The sequence below is a fragment of the Desmodus rotundus genome, chromosome 9, assembly GCF_022682495.2.
Source record: "Desmodus rotundus isolate HL8 chromosome 9, HLdesRot8A.1, whole genome shotgun sequence".
Lineage (NCBI taxonomy): Eukaryota > Metazoa > Chordata > Mammalia > Chiroptera > Phyllostomidae > Desmodus > Desmodus rotundus.
Genome location: NC_071395.1, coordinates 78,816,848 through 78,831,763, shown reverse-complemented (window position 1 = coordinate 78,831,763; position 14,916 = coordinate 78,816,848). Strand labels below are relative to the sequence as shown.

Below are 14,916 nucleotides of genomic sequence, written 5' to 3'. Positions count from 1 at the left end.
TCTGAATCGTAAGGTTAGTGGGAGGCGGAAGGTTTGGACATGGGAACAGGAAAGGACAGAGCAGATAAAGCTCTTCTTTCTCAAATTTCAGGATGAAATGAATGCATCTGACGTCGGCGTGGCACAAAATATCTGCCAGCTCAGTAAGACCGGGCTGGACAAGAGCAGAGGCTCAGCGTGACTCTGGAGACTCCGCCCAGTGCAAGTATTTGCGCGCTCCCGTGAGGCCGTGCACGCGTACGCAATCCTGTCTCGCGCAGGGTCGGGCCTGTCAGACGGGAACTCTCGCGAGATCGGAGACTGGGAAGGCTGTCGGGAGGAGGGGAGTGGTGTTGGGGAAGGGGGGGTACTTGGGCAGCGGCTGGGCTCTGTGGCTTCAGGGCTCGGAAAGCGATAGAGAGAGAGGGAGGGTGGCAAAGAGAGTGAGTTGGTTCCGCCGCCTGCCTGCACAGAGAGAAAGGGTCCCGCTTGCCTGCGCCCTTTGCGGGCCGAGAGCGCTAGGCACCTGCGAACCTCTGAGGCCTCCTGGCCCCTGGGGACCCCGCCCCGCCGCCGGCCGGGTGGCCTGCGGCCTCTCTTCCCTTTGTGAGCGCCCCCTTCCCAGGGGTGGTGGTGGTGGTAGCGGAGGGCTGTGCGTGGGCCCGCCCGCCGAGGGGCCGCGGCGGGGGACCGACAGGGCCTCGGCTGTGTGAGGACGGGAGGCGGCCGAGGCCCAGGCCGGTTCCCCCGAAGCGGCGGCGGCTCCTGGCACTTCCCGCGCCATCTTAACTAACCCAAGCGCTGAGGGCGCCTTCTCGACCCCTGTTGTCCCCTCGCCCCCCCCCCCCGCCCCTTGTCGCAGAGCTTGGGCTGGGCGGCTCATTGGGGCGCCCGGGGGGGGGGCGGCGGTGTGTCGCCAGGCCCCCTCCTCACTACTCGCCTTCCAGCGTAGCAGCTACCCTAGAGCTGTAGGGGGCTGCGCCTGTCTACTCCGCCCAGACCTGTCGGCGAAAGGGTAAGGGCACCTCTGCTTTGGGAAAGGGAGACTTGGAGGGGGCGGGGAAATTCGGCCCACTCTGGCCTCTGCGCGGCGGAGGGATGTGGGGGTGGGGTGGGGGAGGGAGACAAGGAGGGTCTTTGATTCTGTGGGTGGGGTGAAGAAGCTGGTGAGGTGGACGCCCTCCGGTTTGGAGGGGCAGGAGCAATTACTTTGCTCTTTCCTGAGGGTCACCGGAAGGGGTGGTGGGAGGGGATGCCTGGAGGAAGGTGTGGCCCTCAGAGGGAGACCGGGTTAGTGAGCACCCCGATTTAAAAGGCGCGAGGTCCCTTTCCCTTCTGGTCCCTCTGCTCCTCCCTCTTCTTTGTAGTGTCTGTGTATTCTCGGGAAGGGAGACTGCTCTGGGTAGCTTGCTGGGTGGATTCCATCCCTCCCCCCACCCCCCGGCAGGAAATCTATACACCTCTTCTGTAGGTGTGATGGGAGCGTTTTCTCCCCCTACCCTTCCCCCTACCCCATCCTTTAGTCTGCTGCAATGCTGCAGAAGTCCAAGGCAGTTTCTTCATACACAGGCCCGTGCATAGGGAGGGGAGCAGGAGAGGGAAGTAATGGCGCTTCCCTTGGAAAGGTTATTCTTTTTCCTTTGGTTTTAAATTGATAACACTACCGGTTTAATACTTTCCCTCTGAGATCTGCCCCTAGGAAGTATATCTGTTCCTCTTGTTGTTGTTGGGGGATGAGCCCTCTCGAGAGGGACCCTGCCATGTTCAAACAGTTTTAATGTCTCTTTCGTTCTCTTAAACACGGGATTGACATTTTTTTGTGGGCATATTGGGTTTTCGTTAGGATTCAAATAAGGTAACTTTGTACCCCCATCCCCTAATTTACTTTTTTTTTTCTTCCTACGACTTTCGTAGTTCTTGAAGAATTGTTACAGATCATTGCATATAGACAGGCCGTCTGATGGACATTCCTGCTCCCTGGGCTGTGAATTTTTAGGGTTAATGCTATTTTGTATAACATCGAAATTGGAAAATTTTGAAAATGATTAGTTTACAAGTCTTTCTGTAGCAAGTGCTTTGTTAAGGAAATGAAAAACTAATAAACACTATAATTTGCTTAATTATGCTGTGATAGAATTTCTATTTTGTAGTCAGTAAGTCGCTTTCCACTTCTTTTGCTTCATGTCATTTGTTTAGGACAGGTCCTCTTGTCTGGTTTACAGTAGTACTTGTTGGTTTTGTCTTTTAGTAGAGTAGAAATAAATAAAAAAAAATTGACATTTTGGAAGTGTATCGCCCAGTGTATTTTGTTACCAAAGTAGTCTTGAAGTCTACTGTTGCTACATTTTTCTATAGTATTTAAATTTATTGAAGTGATTGCAAAATGTTCCATATATGAATATTCATAGAATTCAATAATTTTTTCACTAAGCAGTGAAAATAATTAAAATATGTATGTACAGATGTGAGTTGTCTTGATATTTTACTAACAAGTTGTATTTGGTGTTTAAGCTTCACTTGGTGAGTGACTTATTTTTAAATACTTTCAAATGCCATCTATATTTAATGTTGTCTATGAGAGCTTTTCTGGTATTTTTTTTCTTTTGCATTTTAAAATCTTTTTTCAGACAGGGATTTGAAGATGTTAGTAGTAGGAGTGTTAGGCACTAATTTAGTTTGTCACGTTATTTCTTGATTTTGATATAGGGAGACACATTAATGCTATGTTAAATTATTATTTTTCCTCAGGAAATGGAATTCTCCTTGCTTTCTTTATTCTTTTGATTTTTATCTGGATTTATTTTAACTTTTAACAGCATTTCTCATTTAAATCTTTATTTCACTGTACAAAGCTGCATGTTGTGGTGTATAGATTTCCCCCCTCCCACCCAAGGCAAATTATTCTATAAAATCTAATTCTCTATGTTACGGTTTGTTGTTGATAATTCATATGTACTAGCATGTATAAATCCAAGCATACTGACTAGTAAAGAATGACTTTTTATCTTGGAAAGATGCAGGCAGAGAGGATTTATCAGTAAAGGCTACAAACCTTAAGAAAGTACACAGGATATAGGTAAACTACTTGCTACATTCAGCATGTTAGAACTAAAAGAGGGACTCTTTAGGGCAACTAAAAAGGAACCCTGTTTTCTGTAGCTGGGAGGAATTCTGCTAAAAGTGGTAAAAGTATGTTCATGATCAATTAGATAAATTCATTATTAAGGAAAAACTGCCAGAGGGTTATTTCAGCCGACCTCTGATGCCACTGTCAGAAAGAGAATACTGAGAGCTCTTAGTCTGGGTTGGTTGATTTCAGATTAGAATGGTACTTCTTCTGTTACTAAATAGTTCATCTACAAAATGGCAGTGTACACCACTTCCTGTTCTTTCACAACTGGCTCTTTCTCTGGATTCCCTTTTAATGACTTAATTTTTGGCATTCTGATTCTGATTTGTTAATTTGGTTATAATTCTCATGTTTCATAGATGGAGGAATGTCTTAGCATCAAGTGGATTTAAAGGCTTTGAATAGTTTAAGATTATCTTGACAGTGACTAAACTTCCTTCCAAACTAACGGATCGTTTCTCAAACAGATTTAAACTCTTGGGAGGTTTTTAAGAAATATAACAGTGTATGGGACCAAAAGTATGAGTAAACTGAATAGAAAATAATTATTGTATTTTCTATAATGCAGATTTTGGGGGGAACTGTGGATATGGCAATTAATTGAATGTGTGTTAAATATAAAATATGCTTTCTGTATATCAAGGCACATACATGATATTTGGTCCCATGCTATGATGCCATCCCACTAGTAAACAAGAAACTGATAAGTTATAGAATGCCAGAAAGACTGCATGCTCTTCACTAACCATAAAGAGTATAATTTGTTTTAAGAGTTTGCTGGTACCTAATAGGTATGAATACTTAGTAAATCCAAAAGTCAGGTAGGGGCAACTATTGGCATTGAAATTAGAGTTGAGATCAATCTGTTATTCAAGTTACCTGGAAATAATTTGTTTTCCCCCCTTGACTTACTTGTGTATTAAAGTCTGTTAATTTTTTCCATTGTATGTCCTATTGGATTTCAGTAGTCTCTATTACTTATAATAATTGCACTCATGCTAATTTAACCTTTTTGAAATTAAGAGCTTTTTTGGTATGTATTAGTTAAGGACTGCTGTTCAGTTCAGGATCATATATGAGTGAATTTCTTCCAAAAATGTTACTGTGTAAAGTTGGGATTGTTTCATTAAACAGAATGTCAGTGTGTGTTCATCTGCCTTTAAGTTTCTGTACTTGTTAGTGGCTGTGTTATTTTTTAATTTCAAATTCTAAAATGTAAGTGAAAAATATACAAATCTGTATTATTTCATTCCACTGTATTCCATTGTTGGATAAAAGTATTTTAGGTTTTAGTGATAAAAGTTAATGTTTAATTTCATTAAGGATGTCTCATTTCTACTAAAAAATTGACATGATTTAAAAAGTATAGATGGACTACTATCTATACTTATCTATACATCCCAGTTATTTTCAATTGGGATGTATCTGTCAACATTTGTTTAACAATTACTTCTATATCAGCACTCTCATCCATTTATGCTACAAGGAGACTTTTGTTTTGCAATACAGTCTAAGGCTGCATCTTCTTACCTAATGACAAAATAAGTGGCCCATAAAAGGTGGAAAGGTTTTTTCAAAATATACGGAAGTACCTGGCATGTAAATAAGATAAGTAAAACTATTACTGAGTACTTTGCATAATAGATTTATAGTCAGTGTCAGTGATATTGTCACTTACAGATAACTACATTTAACTGGCCTCTTAACTTATCTTTAAAGCTGAGAAGAGGCTAATTTTTCCTCTGTTAAAAAACATTTTATTTATTTATTTTTAGAGAGAGAAGAAGGGAGGGAAAGAGAAACATCAATAGGTTACCTCTTGCCCACACCCAACTGGGGACCTGGCTGCAACCCAGGTATGTGCCCTGACCGGGAATTGAACCGGCGACCTTTCAATTCGCAGGCTGGCACTAAATCCACTGAGCCACACCAGCCCAGGCTAATTTTTCCTTTTGTTAAAATTATTCAATATGATAGTGTTACACAGATTTAGAAGTAGATGAATCACTTCATTCAGAAAGATATGCAAAGTTTAGTTTCTGAGAAAAGCACTAACAAATAATGGAATGGAACAAAATACTGATTTGCAGCCACCAATAATAATAAAACTGGCACTTAATACATCTTAACTCCACCACTTATTAGCTGTGTAACTTGTTTATGTAATTTTTAAGCCTCATTTTCCCCAACTATGAAATGAGTGTAGTATACACTTTACAAGGTTGTTAGGTTTAAATAGGATAACCCTTGTTAAGTACTTACCATATTGCTTGATACATAGTAAGCATTCATTAAGTTTCTGGCTATCACACACTAACTGCTTATATAAATGTTTGCAGATGAATACAGGGGGTTTAATATTTAAGAATGAATTACATTCCATAATTTCGATTTGAAGTTGGATTTGTACATTTGGAGTTCGACATATATATGTGAAAGAAATGGTTAGAATTTCTAACCAAGAATAGCTTACAAACTTTTTATTTTTTGCCCCCCCCCTTTTTTTTTTTTAAATATTCACTCGAAATGCCTACTGATTGTAGAGAGAAGGGAAGGGAGGGAGAGAAACCTCCATGTGAGACAGACACATGGGTAGGCTGCCTCCTGGACATACCGGGACCGAGCACCCTGACCAAAGGGACAGAACTTGCAATGCAGGCTATGCCTGGACCTGGGATCAAACCTGCTGCCTTTCCGTCTACTGGTCTACCTGGAAGCCGCTCCATGCAATTTAGCTGCTTACAAACTTTTTGTACCTATAATGGACTGCTATGTAGTTCTACAAGAGATTTTTTTTTTCCTGTGCTGGGTATAGAGCCTATCCTAAAGAACATATTTCCTTTTCCTTTGGTCCTTCATTTGTTTATTCAAGGGCCATTTGATACCATGTTTTACCAGTTGGAGCTTTTTACCATCCCCAGTTTTGAAGGCTTGCAAAGTATTCATGCTTCCTAAGCATTTGTTGTGTTTTGTTTTTTTTTAAGGTATCCTTTATAGGTGTGTCTTCACTTTGAAAGTGCTTTATATTCCACATTGTATTAATTCAACACACCTTCAATGATGATTATATGCCAGTAATTACACGATTCCTGCCCTGGAGGAATTTTGCCTTCTCATTCTTTCCATTTCCTGACTGGTTTTCTCAAACTAGATATTCATAGAAAAGCAAGGACCTTACTATGGTATGGTTGTCAGTTCCTATAAACCACTGCTTTTCAAACTTTAGGTTGTGACCCATTAGTGCCTTGTGAAGGGAAAGAGAGGGCGAGGAACATCAATGTGTGAGAGAAACATTGGTCTTTTGCCTCTTGCACGTGCTGCCCTGACTGGGGACACAGCCCACAACCCAGGCATGTGCCCTGACAGGGATTGAACCTTTCGCTTTGCATGATGACAACCAACTGAGCCACACTGGTCAGGGCAATATTTTTTATTTTTATTCTGTAGATTTAATTTAACAATATTAATTGCAGTCTATGTTTTAATAAGATTTATTACATGCCTATTTAAATATATTAAGTAAATATGTTGAATATGTAGCTGATCCTTGAATGATGTGAAAGTTAGGGGTGCTGACCACTTGCATACTGGGAAATTCACATATAACTTTTGACTCCCCCAAAACAAATTGTACCCTGGTATCCGCAGATGCTCAAGTTCCCTATATAAAATGGTGTAGATCAGTAATACAGTTTGCCCTCCACATCCGTGGACACTCCCAACCACAGATTGAAAGCAGAAAAGGTATTTATTGAAAAAAATCCATGCGTAAATGGACTTTCACAGTTCCAGTCTGTGTTGTTGAAGGGTCACCTATACTTTTAAAATTTCAGTTTGCTTCAATGCATTCCATCTCACCATATCCTTGTGTTTTAGTTGATGTTTTTAATCTACTCCTGGTAGTAGTTAGAGTCTCTAGTTTGTATTTTGGTTTTATTTCTAATTTATTCTCACTGAGACTGAGAAAGAGGTGTCAGAAAAAGTTGATGAACGGCGTCTCTAAACAAGGTCACGGTTTTTCCTTTTTTACACTTGGGAATTTAGTGTCACTCAAAATTGGAAAGGCTTTGTCTCTTTGCTAAAAGCATACATATCCTGAGTGTGAAGACTAAAATTACTAATTAACCTATATTGTACTTGATAAGGAAACTTGACTCTTCACTGTGGCACAGAAACTCTGTATGGCATGTGTTATAGATAGTATTTAATATATGGTATTTAAGTAATCGCATGTTGTGTAAATGGTAGATGATGACTGATGTTTTATAGGGACCATTATATTACAGGGTTACAGTATTTCAGTAGGTTTTGTTTCAAGGGTTCTGTGTTATAGTATTTAATATGTAGTTTTTAAGTATTCTCATGCTGTGTACATGATTGATTGTGATGTTTATCAGGACCATCACATTATAGAAATACTACGTTTCAGTTAATTTGTTTCAAAAGCTTCAGAGTCCCAGAGGGACAATATAATGTGCCCCACTTTCAGATTCTTTACTCTGAGAAATGATAGTTTTCCTGTTACCTAGAAAAGCACAAATAATTTGAAAATAGAGTAATGAAAAGATCCTTTTATCATTTTAGGTACTGACAAAATATTTTTATTATGTTTGAATGTTCAATTCTATAAGTAATGCCATAAAACTTTAATCAAGAGCAGAAGGATTTTAAGAAGAAAAAGATGTAAAAATTTTCTATTTGGGAAAGAAATGTCCTATAGTAGAGGAATTTGATTGCTAGCAATAGAAAATATAGAATATGGATATTTCTTTGTTTATGTGACATTTTGATTGAACTGATTATACACATGTAAACATATTAATCTTTAGTAAATTGGTTGGAGAGAACTACATTCTAGAATAGCATGGTTTCAGAGAATATTTAAAATACTGGTACATATGTTTTGTTTTTGTAGTATGTAGTAGATAATTTGGTAAGTTAGAAGAGTAAGTTTCCCTAGAGAGTTTACTAATGTAGTAAAAGATAAATAATGAATAGTTACCAAATGAAATTTTTCTTTTTCTAGTCGAATACATATGAAGTAGATGCCAGTCATTATTTAATAATCAAATAAATGATAAGAGTGGTGGATATTTTTAATGTTTTTTTTTTATTTAGTAGCTTTAGTATTAGAATTGAGTTGGAATTTGGGCCTGTAAGGAGGGCCAAATGTGATTTTTGAAAAAAAAATTTTAATCAACAAGAATGGACTTTGGAAGTTGTATGTAAAATTTACCTTTAGTTGGAGAATTAGCCTCACAATATTTTATAGTCTTATCTACTCTAAATGATTCAACTTAACAAGGCATCTGGTTAATTTAAGAGGCTTGTAAATACAGAATTTCATTCAACCTTCCAGGCGATGGCCTGGAATAAATTAGGGAAGAATGGTGAAATAGATATAATACACAAACATCTAAATGTATTTTATAACTGTCTTCGAGGTGGTAAATCCAGTCATAATAAAATGACTGTTGAGATATGAAATACTTGTTAAGTAATGCAAAAACTAATTGTTTATGACCATTAATATGTTAAGTTATACCACCATTCTATTTAACATATATTATATTGGATTAAACTTAGATGAAATGGTATCCCAAGTTTTAGTATCCATTATTTTACTTTATCTTACTCAGGTGACATTGTAATGTGAGATTAAAACATTTTTTTGAAAGTGTTTTTTAAAAATCTTTTGAAGCATAGTCTTTGAGCTATTTGGTTTATTCATGCTTAATATAGAAATTAATTTCAACTTAGTACTTTTTAAAGATATTTACATAGGTTATAATTTATAATTTGGCAAAACCCCCAAATAATCCAGTTAAAAATGGGCAAAGGACTTGAATAGACATTTTTCCAAAGAAGATATATGAATGGCTAACAGGTATATGAAAAGATGCTCAACATCACTAGTTATTAGGGAAATGCAAATTAAAATCGCAATGAAACCCTGGCTGGTGTGGCTCAGTGGAGTGAGTGCCGGCCTGCAAACCAAAGGGTCATGGGTTTGATTCCCAGTCAGGGCATATGCCTGGGTTATGGGCCAGGTCCCCAGTAAGGGGCACGAGAGAAGCAACCACACGTTAATGTTTCTCTCCCTCTCTTTCTTTTTCCCTCCCTTCCTCTCTCTCTAAAAATAAATAAAATCTTAAAAAAAAATCGCAATGAAGTATCACCTCATGCCTCTTAGACTGGTAACCATCAAAAAGACAAGAGAAAATAAATGCTGTTGTGGATGTGGAGAAAAAGGAAACTTTGTACATTGTTGGTGGGATTGTAAGTTGGTATAGACAGTATGGAAAGCAGTATGGAGGTTCCTCAAAAAATCAAAAATAGAACTACCATATGATGCAAAAATTCTTTCTCTTGAAATACATGCAGAGGAAATGAAAACACTAACTTGAAAAGGTATCTGCACTCCCCTCCCCCCACCATGTTTATAGTAGCCAAGATAAGGAAACAACTTAAGTGTTCATTGATGAAAATGAGTGGATAAAGAAGTTGTGGTGTATATATATATATGATGTCATATTATTCAGCCATAAAGAAATCCTACCATTTGTGACAGTGTGGATGGAACTTGAAGGCATTGTACTGAGTGAAGTCAAAGAAAGACAAATACTGTATGATTTCACTAATATGTGGAATCTAATAAAAACAAACAAACAAACAAAATCCTACCAAACTCACAGAAAAGGGACCCAGAATTGTGATTAACTGAGGAGGGGATTATGGGGTGGGGGACTTGGAGGAAGGTGATTAAAAGGTACAGACTTCCAGTTACAAGATAAGATTATAAATACTAGGGACATAATGGGTAGTGTGATGGCTATATAACACTGCTGTATGATGTATAGGAAAATTGTTAAGAGTATATCCTAAGAGTTCTATCACAAGGAGAAATATTTTTTTCCTTTTTATTGTGTCTGTTTTATTGAGATAATGGATGTTAACTATAAATCTTTTGTGGTGGTCATCTCACAATATATGTAAACCATCATGCTGTAATGCCTTAAATGTATATGGTGATGCATGTCAGTTATTTCTAAGTAAAACTGGAAATTTAATTTGTATCAAGAAAAACTTAAGATTTGTTGGTGTGCACTATGAAAACACCAAATCAAAAATAGTTACTGATGGAATCTGAATTTATTGACTTCCAGTTTAGCCAGAAAGCTATGTACCTTTAGTGTCAAAATAAGATTTAGTAATAACACATATTTATTATATAATATTTTGAGTGCTATATTAAGCACTGTGCTTATCAAAATAGGTTCAGTAATGATATATTTATTACACATTTTTAAGTGTTCTTTGCTAGAGTAATGTAATGTGCCAGGATACAGCAATGAGTAAGACCTGATCCCTTCCATTTTCCAGTTTAGTAGGTTACATACTTACAAACAAATATATGCAATAATGCAGTGCAAGTTTTCTCAACCGTGGCACTATTGACATTTTAGGTAGGATAATTCATTGTTACGGAGATCTGTGTTGTATATTACGGATATTTTTCAGCATTAGATACCAGTAGTACTCCCCCCAGTTTTGGTGATCAAAAACATCTGCAGACATTGCTAAAAGTCCCCTGGGGACAAAACCATCTCTGATCGAGACCCACCGGTGTAGTGAATGCTAAGGTTACAGGAAGTGCAATATACAGAGAGCTGTTATGGCACAAATGAAGTAGAGCTAAGGGATAAACATCCCTCAGGTGAAATGATCCCTGAGGGAGTGAGGTTTTATATGGGTCTGGAGGAAAAGTAGGAGTGGAAAGTGTGTTGCATAGTTGTATATACCCGAGAGCATGAAAGATGAATATCTAAGTGGGTGAAAACTACTAGTTTGTGGCTAAAGGCTTATTTATGTAATATGGGTTGGATATTTGGTAAAGTGAACCTGAAAAGGTACTTTGGCGCCATATCTTCTTTCTTTTTAACTAATTGAGGCATAATTAAGGAAGCAAAGTACATACTCGTAAATATTATGTGTTTAATTTTTGCAGATTTATATACTTATGTAAATGCCATACATAATAAGATATGGGACATCTAGCATATCTTACAGTTATTTCTTGAAGGGACATTTTTATTGTGCTGCTAATTGACATGAGTTCATATAAAAGCAGGAGTGTGATATGATCAGATTTGTGTTTTTAAAACATTCCTCTGCAGTACTGTGGAGAAGAGATGGGCAGAAATTATATGTAGGGAGATTGGTTAAGAGATTATCACAGAAGTCTAAAGTAGTAGCACTGACGTGATGAATTTGAGAGATTAAGGCAGAAAAATTGATGGAATTAGGGGCTTACTAGAGGTAGGGGAAAGAGGATATGTTGTGAATGGCTTTATTTTGCAAGGGAACAAGGAAAAGTAATGACTTTGGCTTTGGTTGTGTATGAAGAGTGACGAAGTTATATTGTTGTAACAACTCAAAAAATTTCAATGACTTAATAGGACAAATATTTTTTGTTTCACCTGTGTATAGTGTGAGTGGATGGGTGGATTCTGCTTGTTCTCAATATGCAAGGTCTCAGACTGATGGAGGCTCCATCTCAACACATGGATCCATGATCTCCATGGCAAAGGGAAGGAGACTGTTGCTAATAATTCACTGGCTCTCTAGTATCTACCTAGAAGATGCTCATATCTTTTTGGCTTATTGTTCATTGGCCAGAGCAAGTTGTATGACCTTAGAGATTTTACAGAGGGTAAAGAAGTGCAATTCTACTGTGTGTCCTGAAGAGAATTGAAATATATCAACCATGGTAAATGTTTGTCATATGTTGAGTTATAGCTTAGTCTTTTAAAATTTGAATTAATGTTGAAACTTATTGTAAGAAGCTTAGTAGTAAGAGCCACCATTTACTGAGTGTTTACTGTGTGCCAGGTACTTTAAGACATTTTTATTTTAATTTTTTGCAAACTGATGTTCATGAGGTTAAATAACTCATTTAAGATCACATAGCCAGTAAGTGATAGAGCTAGGAGCGTGTAAAGCCTGAGCTAGTTGTACTATACTTGGTTGAGCGGCACCTACTTGGCTGTAGGGTGGAGGGAGGAAAAAAACTTGATTGACTAATCAATCAAATACTGTTAGACTTAAATGAATTAGCATTGGCATTCTTCCTGTAAATAGCATTTTTCTCTAAGATCTTTTTCTGAAATTTCACAAGTTTAAGACTATTTCCTTGCATTTTAATGATTCACTGATTAAAAGCTGCTGTTTCTTAACCATTAATTTTATTCTTTAACACCTTCTATTTGATTTCTGCCTATATCACTCTACTGAACCTGTTCTCTAAGGCTACCTATTTATTACAGTGTTGGAGTTTGAGAATCTTTCTTTCATCAGTTCTTTGTACATGCAATACCAATGTATGTGATTTACTTCTCCATTAGAATTTCATTTCAGGTTTGTGAATTGCTAGTCATGGTGGTGTTGGTAATCAGAGTAATAGGGAGTCTGGCTGGTAGGGACAGAAAGTCAAATAGAAGGCTGAGATAGGAGTAGGGATTTTTGTAAGAAAACCTAGGAAAGATTAAAGGAAACAAGTAAATCTGATTTATGAAACTGTCTTCTTACCTGTCTTGGAAGGAAAGGGCTTATCTTTGAGAGGCTGATAGTACTTTGACATGAAGTTAATGGGCAGAGCTAAGGCTTTCTATAATAAGGAAGGTCAGTGAGAAGAAAGTTAGTCAAACAAAGCATTTCTATCATCTCTATCCTTATATCTTGGGACCATGATTGGTCTTTGGAAAATCAGCAGCTTTTGTCTTAAAAATCAGAAAGGCCTACAATAGCAGAAAAAAGTTAAATTACTTAGAATAAGATAACTTACACATGATATAAAATTCAAAGGGTACAAAAAGTTATAACATGAAAAGTAAGTTATCTACCCTGGCTGGCGTGGCTCAATGGATTGAGCACCGGCCTGTGAACCAGAGGGTTGCTGGTTTGATTCCCAGTTGAGGGCACATGCCTGAGTTGCAGGCCAAGTCCTCAGTTGGGAGTGGTGGAAAGGCAACCACACATTGATGTTTCTCTTCCTCTATTTCTTCCTCCTTTCTCTATAAATAAATAAATAAATAAATAAATACAATCTTTAAAAAAATAACATTATCCTGTCTCATCTGTCCTTTAGCTACCCTCCACCCCTTTTTACTTGCAACCACATTTCTTGTGTATCCTTTCAAAGATAGTTGGCATTAAGTATCTGAATGATGGGATTAGGCATGGGTGGGTGGAACCTGCTTAGCATGCATATCTCCAGAAGAACAGTAAACATTTACAAGCCCTTCATCAAAACTTTGAGGAGGAGATACAGGAAAAGCTTATCATTAGTAAATTAACTGTGTGGTACACATGGCTAATTTAGGATATGTAATTGTTACCAGCATTTTCTTTACTTAGAATTCAGTGTATGTAAAAAATGTTAAAAATCCTGAGAGCATATATCTGCTTGTGACCTTAGTCTTTCTGACCTTATTTTCTTTTTAATATTTGAAGTGCCTAACATATCAGTTTGTTTATTAAATAGATTTTCAGGAAACAGGACTTTGAGTTTAGAGAGAGACTCTCTCCCTGTTTGCAAAGTACTATGTTAATTGCTGGGGGGAAATGGTGTTCATGAAAGACAGGTTGAGAACCCACAAGGAGAATAAATTCATGTGTGGTCTTTTATGTCTTCTATTTCTTTATAATATTTAACACTATTTATCACCCCTTCCTTCTTAAAAATTTTATATTACTGGGTCTTCTTTCTGACTTCTCCTAACTGAATGTCTGAAAACACTTGATACTTTTTTGTTTGTTTGTTTTTTGCCCAGGTCCTCCTCCTCTTCTCTTTCCACTGCCTTTCCCCATCCCATTCTTTATGCCTACTCGAGATGTCTTGCATTTCTTGGATATCCATAGACACATCAGGTTCGACATATCTAAAGTAAATTCATCTTTTTCCTCTCTTGCAAAAAGTTACCCTTATTTACCTACCTGTTTCAGTGTTAATAACATTTCTAAGTCAACTTTACCAAGGTACAGTTTACTTGAAGTAAAATTCACACATTTTTAGTGTACAGATCATTGGCTGTAACCATCATTGTAATGAAGATATAGAACATTTTTATGTCCGCAGAAAATTCCCCAGGCCTCTTTGCAATCAGTCTCACCCCAGTTTGAGCCACTGATGTGATTTCTGTTACTAAAAATTAGAGTTGTCTTTTCTAGAGTTTCATTTTGTGTTTAATTTCTTTCTTGTGACATAGTATCTATGATAGTTATCCATATTGTTGCATGTGTCAGTAGTTTTCTTGTACTGCTTAGTACTATTCCAGTGTTTGAATGTATCATAACTTATTCATTTACTTGTTGATTTATTTTGAATCATTTCTAGTTTTTGGCTATTAATGAGTAAAGTTGCTGTGAACATTTGTGTACAAGTTTTGTATGGACATATAATTTTATTTCTGTTAATCTTTCTAAAGTCTAGAAACTTGATTCTTTTAATCTCTTTCCTCACGTGTATTCATCCAGTAGATTATGAAGTTGTGGGGTTTCTTCCTTTGAAATATGTTTCATCTTTTGTTCTCTTTTCCATGGATATTTAACACTTTCATGAGAAGCTACTTTTTATTTTGTGAAACCTTATTTTAGGAGTAGGGGATGTAAGGGTGATGATGTAAATTCAGTCCTTGCTGAGTGAGGTTCTAGTCCGTTGGGAAATGCTGACTAAAATTGGTGAGAGGATGGTACCAACATTGAAGGTATGTGGGGAGAAGGGATGTTGCTGCAGGATGCACTCTGCT

General features: G+C 37.5%; 1 protein-coding gene across 5 annotated transcripts in view; it reads left to right on the top strand.

Annotated features, from left to right (window-relative positions):
- The first annotated feature begins 319 nt into the window (after window positions 1–319).
- The window catches only part of TAOK1 (TAO kinase 1), a 137,760-nt gene continuing 123,163 nt past the window's right edge, over window positions 320–14,916 (top strand). For 4 of the 5 annotated variants that reach the window (XM_045199370.2, XM_024565241.3, XM_053912089.1 and 1 more), the window contains exon 1: window positions 320–994. The gene's annotated coding sequence lies outside the window, so the exon portion shown is untranslated. Of the gene's footprint in view, window positions 995–4,877; window positions 4,966–14,916 lie in introns of those variants that run through there. The other variant, XM_024565242.4, reaches the window with a different exon arrangement.